We start from the raw sequence: 6,540 nt of genomic DNA on the forward strand, positions 1-6,540 counted from the left end.
TGTGTTCTACTATGGTGCTTTTAGTGTCTCCGCATACCGCACCACGCGACATAGCTTTGCAGACGATAAATGTAACCGTCTCAGAGAGAAAAGCGGCCAATGTGACGATCTGGCTTTAAGTCGATTCGATAACAAAGGACGAAAACGAACGGATTTCTCAGGTTTTTACTCCATATGAACACTTTTCACATTCTCCCGTGAAACGCGGCTGCTAGTCCTCCTTTCATGCAAAATCTTTAGGTTCCACCTCATGTCCAAGCAACCAAACCCGGCTAAAAAGTGAATAATCGTTAACTTAAATTTGAATTGTACTACTTCTTACTGGCTATTACTTCAACTTAGAAGCTCCTTCTGTGTTCTACTATGGTGCTTTTAGTGTCTCCGCATACCGCAGCACGCGACATAGCTTTGATGACGATAAATGTAACCGTCTCAGAGAGAAAAGCGTCCAATATGACGATCTGGCTTTAAGTCGATTCGATAACAAATGACGAAAATGGACGGATTTCTCTGGTTTCTACTACATATGAACACTTTTCACATTCTCCCGTGCAACGCGGCTGCTAGTCCTCCTTTCATGCAAAATCTTAAGGTTCCACCTCATGTCCAAGCAACCAAACCCGGCTAAAAAGTGAATAATCGATAACTAAAACTTGAATTGTACTACTTCTTACTGGCTATTACTTCAACTTAGAAGCTTCTTCTGTGTTCTACTATGGTGCTTTTAGTGTTTCCGCATACCGCAGCACGCGACATAGCTTTGCAGACGATAAATGTAACCGTCTCAGAGAGAAAAGCGGCCAATGTGACGATCTGGCTTTAAGTCGACTCGATAACAAATGACGAAAACGGACGGATTTCTCAGGTTTTTACTACATATGAACACTTTTCACATTCTCCCGTGGAACGCGGCTGCTATTCCTCCTTTCAGGCAAAATCTTAAGGTCCTGGGTCATGTCCAAGCCACAAAAGCCGGCTAAAATGTGAATAATCGACAACTAAATCTTGAATTGTACTACTTCTTACTGGCTATTACTTCAACTTGGAAGCTTCTTCTGTGTTCTACTATGGTGCTTTTAGTGTTTCCGCATACCGCAGCACGCGACATAGCTTTGTAGACGATAAATGTAACCGTTTCTGAGAGAAGAGCGGCCAATGTGACGATCTGGCTGTAAGTCGATTCGATAACAAATGACGAAAATGGACGTATTTCTCAGGTTTCTACTACATATGAACACTTTTCACATTCTCCCGTGCAACGCGGCTGCTAGTCCTCCTTTCATGCAAAATCTTAAGGTTCCACCTCATGTCCACGCCACCAAAGCCGGCTAAAAAGTGAATAATCGATAACTAAACTTGAATTGTACTACTTCTTACTGGCTATTACTTCAACTTAGAAGCTCCTTCTGTGTTCTACTATGGTGCTTTTAGTGTCTCCGCATACTGCAGCACGCGACATAGCTTTGCAGACGATAAATATAACCGTCTCAGAGAGAAAAGCGGCCAATGTGACGATCTGGCTTTAAGTCGATTCGATAACAAATGACGAAAATGGACGGATGTCTCAGGTTTTTACTACATATGAACACTTTTCACATTCTCCCGTGCAACGCGGCTGCTAGTCCTCCTTTCATGCAAAATCTTAAGGTGCTAGGTCATGTCCAAGCCACCAATGCCGGCTAAAATGTGAATAATCGACAACTAAATTTTCAATTGTACTACTTCTTACTGGCTATTAATTCAACATAGAAGCTTCTTCTGTGTTCTACTATGGTGCTTTTAGTGTTTCCGCATACCGCAGCACGCGACATAGCTTTGTAGACGATAAATGTAACCGTTTCAGAGAGAAGAGCGGCCAATGTGACGATCTGGCTGTAAGTCGATTCAATAACAAATGACGAAAATGGACGGATTTCTCAGGTTTCTACTACATATGAACACTTTTCACATTCTCCCGTGAAACGCGGCTGCTAGTCCTCCTATCATGCAAAATCTTAAGGTCCTGGGTCATGTCCAAGCCACAAAAGCCGGCTAAAATGTGAATAATCGACAACTAAATTTTCAATTGTACTACTTCCTACTGGCTATTAATTCAACATAGAAACTTCTTCTGTGTTCTACTATGGTGATTTTAGTGTTTCCGCATACCGCAGCACGCGACATAGCTTTGTAGACGATAAATGTAACCGTTTCAGAGAGAAGAGCGGCCAATGTGACGATCTGGCTGTAAGTCGATTCAATAACAAATGACGAAAATGGACGGATTTCTCAGGTTTCTACTACATATGAACACTTCTCACATTCTCCCGTGCAACGCGGCTGCTAGTCCTCCTTTCATGCAAAATCTTAAGGTTCCACCTCATGTCCACGCCACCAAAGCCGGCTAAAAAGTGAATAATCGACAACTAAATTTTCAATTGTACTACTTCTTACTGGCTATTAATTCAACATAGAAGCTTCTTCTGTGTTCTACTATGGTGCTTTTAGTGTTTCCGCATACCGCAGCACGCGACATAGCTTTGTAGACGATAAATGTAACCGTTTCAGAGAGAAGAGCGGCCAATGTGACGATCTGGCTTTAAGTCGATTCGATAACAAATGACGAAAATGGACGGATTTCTCAGGTTTCTACTACATATGAACACTTTTCACATATTCCCGTGCAACGCGGCAGCTAGTCCTCCTTTCATGCAACATCTTAAGGTTCCACCTCATGTCCAAGCCACCAAAGCCGGCTAAAAAGTGAATAATCGATAACTAAAACTTGAATTGTACTACTTCTTACTGGCTATTACTTCAACTTAGAAGCTCCTTCTGTGTTCTACTATGGTGCTTTTAGTGTCTCCGCATACCGCAGCACGCGACATAGCTTTGCAGACGATAAATGTAACCGTCTCAGAGAGAAAAGCGTCCAATGTGACGATCTGGCTTTAAGTCAATTCGATAACAAATGACGAAAATGGACGGATTTCTCAGGTTTCTACTACATATGAACACTTTTCACATTCTCCCGTGCAACGCGGCCGCTAGTCCTACTTTCATCCAAATCTTAAGGTTCTAGGTCATGTCCAACCCACCAAAGCCGGCTAAAAAGTGAATAATCGACAACTAAATCTTGAATTGTACTACTTCTTACTGGCTATTACTTCAACTTAGAAACTTCTTCTGTGTTCTACTATGGTGCTTTTAGTGTTTCCGCATACCGCAGCAAGCGACATAGCTTTGCAGACGATAAATGTAACCGTCTCAGAGAGAAAAGCGGCCAATGTGACGATCTGGCTGTAAGTCGATTCGATAACAAATGACGAAAATGGACGGATTTCTCAGGTTTCTACTACATATGAACACTTTTCACATTCTTCCGTGCAACGCGGCTACTAGTCCTCCTTTCATGCAAAATCTTAAGGTTCCACCTTATGTCCACGCCACCAAAGCCGGCTAAAAAGTGAATAATCGATAACTAAAACTTGAATTGTACTACTTCTTACTGGCTTTTACTTCAACTTGGAAGCTCCTTCTGTGTTCTACTATAGTGCTTTTAGTGTCTCCGCATACCGCAGCACGCGACATAGCTTTGCAGACGATAAATATAACCGTCTCAGAGAGAAAGCGGCCAATGTGACGATCTGGCTTTAAGTCGATTCGATAACAAATGACGAAAATGGACGGATGTCTCAGGTTTTTACTACATATGAACACTTTTCACATTCTCCCGTGCAACGCGGCTGCTAGTCCTCCTTTCATGCAAAATCTTAAGGTGCTAGGTCATGTCCAAGCCACCAAAGCCGGCTAAAATGTGAATAATCGACATCTAAATTTTCAATTGTACTACTTCTTACTGGCTATTAATTCAACATAGAGGCTTCTTCTGTGTTCTACTATGGTGCTTTTAGTGTTTTCGCATACCGCAGCACGCGACATAGCTTTGTAGACGATAAATGTAACCGTTTCAGAGAGAAGAGATTCCAATGTGACGATCTGGCTGTAAGTCGATTCGATAACAAATGACGAAAATGGACGGATTTCTCAGGTTTCTACTACATATGAACACTTTTCACATTCTCCCGTGCAACGCGGCTGCTAGTCCTCCTTTCATGCAAAATATTAAGGTTCCACCTCATGTCCAAGCCACCAAAGCCGGCTAAAAAGTGAATAATCGATAACTAAAACTTGAATTGTACTACTTCTTACTGGCTATTACTTCAACTTAGAAGCTCCTTCTGTGTTCTACTATGGTGCTTTTAGTGTCTCCGCATACCGCAGCACGCGACATAGCTTTGCAGACGATAAATGTAACCGTCTCAGAGAGAAAAGCGTCCAATGTGACGATCTGGCTTTAAGTCGATTCGATAACAAATGACGAAAATGGACGGATTTCTCAGGTTTCTACTACATATGAACACTTTTCACATTCTCCCGTGCAACGCGACCGCTAGTCCTCCTTTCATCCAAATCTTAAGGTTCTAGGTCATGTCCACGCCACCAAAGCCGGCTAAAAAGTGAATAATCGACAACTAAATCTTGAATTGTACTACTTCTTACTGGCTATTACTTCAACTTAGAAGCTTCTTCTGTGTTCTACTATGGTGCTTTTAGTGTTTCCGCATACCGCAGTACGCGACATAGCTTTGTAGATGATAAATGTAACCGTTTCAGAGAGAAGAGAGGCCAATGTGACGATCTGGCTATAAGTCGATTCGATAACAAATGACGACAATGGACGGATTTCTCAGGTTTCTACTACATATGAACACTTTTCACATTATCCCGTGCAACGCGGCTGCTAGTCCTCCTTTCATGCAAAATCTTAAGGTTCCACCTCATGTCCAAGCCACCAAAGCCGGCTAAAAAGTGAATAATCGATAACTAAAACTTGAATTGTACTACTTCTTACTGGCTATTACTTCAACTTAGAAGCTCCTTCTGTGTTCTACTATGGTGCTTTTAGTGTCTCCGCATACCGCAGCACGCGACATAGCTTTGCAGACGATAAATGTAACCGTCTCAGAGAGAAAAGCGGCCAATGTGACGATCTGGCTTTAAGTCGATTCGATAACAAATGACGAAAACGGACGGATTTCTCAGGTTTTTACTACATATGAACACTTTTCACATTCTCACGTGCAACGCGGCTGCTAGTCCTCCATTCATGCAAAATCTTAAGGTCCTGGGTCATGTCCAAGCCACAAAAGCCGGCTAAAATGTGAATAATCGACAACTAAATTTTCAATTGTACTACTCCTTACTGGCTGTTAATTCAACATAGACGCTTCTTCTGTGTTCTACTATGGTGCTTTTAGTGTTTCCGCATACCGCAGCACGCGACATAGCTTTGTAGACGATAAATGTAACCGTTTCTGAGAGAAGAGCGGCCAATGTGACGATCTGGCTGTAAGTCGATTCGATAACAAATGACGAAAATGGACGTATTTCTCAGGTTTCTACTACATATGAACACTTTTCACATTCTCCCGTGCAACGCGGCTGCTAGTCCTCCTTTCATGCAAAATCTTAAGGTTCCACCTCATGTCCACGCCACCAAAGATGGCTAAAAAGTGAATAATCGATAACTAAACTTGAATTGTACTACTTCTTACTGGCTATTACTTCAACTTAGAAGCTCCTTCTGTGTTCTACTATGGTGCTTTTAGTGTCTCCGCATACCGCAGCACGCGACATAGCTTTGCAGACGATAAATATAACCGTCTCAGAGAGAAAAGCGGCCAATGTGACGATCTGGCTTTAAGTCGATTCGATAACAAATGACGAAAATGGACGGATGTCTCAGGTTTTTACTACATATGAACACTTTTCACATTCTCCCGTGCAACGCGGCTGCTAGTCCTCCTTTCATGCAAAATCTTAAGGTGCTAGGTCATGTCCAAGCCACCAATGCCGGCTAAAATGTGAATAATCGACAACTAAATTTTCAATTGTACTACTTCTTACTGGCTATTAATTCAACATAGAAGCTTCTTCTGTGTTCTACTATGGTGCTTTTAGTGTTTCCGCATACCGCAGCACGCGACATAGCTTTGTAGACGATAAATGTAACCGTTTCAGAGAGAAGAGCGGCCAATGTGACGATCTGGCTGTAAGTCGATTCAATAACAAATGACGAAAATGGACGGATTTCTCAGGTTTCTACTACATATGAACACTTTTCACATTCTCCCGTGAAACGCGGCTGCTAGTCCTCCTATCATGCAAAATCTTAAGGTCCTGGGTCATGTCCAAGCCACAAAAGCCGGCTAAAATGTGAATAATCGACAACTAAATTTTCAATTGTACTACTTCCTACTGGCTATTAATTCAACATAGAAACTTCTTCTGTGTTCTACTATGGTGATTTTAGTGTTTCCGCATACCGCAGCACGCGACATAGCTTTGTAGACGATAAATGTAACCGTTTCAGAGAGAAGAGCGGCCAATGTGACGATCTGGCTGTAAGTCGATTCAATAACAAATGACGAAAATGGACGGATTTCTCAGGTTTCTACTACATATGAACACTTCTCACATTCTCCCGTGCAACGCGGC

The sequence above is a fragment of the Schistocerca gregaria genome, unplaced genomic scaffold (genome assembly GCF_023897955.1).
Source record: "Schistocerca gregaria isolate iqSchGreg1 unplaced genomic scaffold, iqSchGreg1.2 ptg000336l, whole genome shotgun sequence".
Lineage (NCBI taxonomy): Eukaryota > Metazoa > Arthropoda > Insecta > Orthoptera > Acrididae > Schistocerca > Schistocerca gregaria.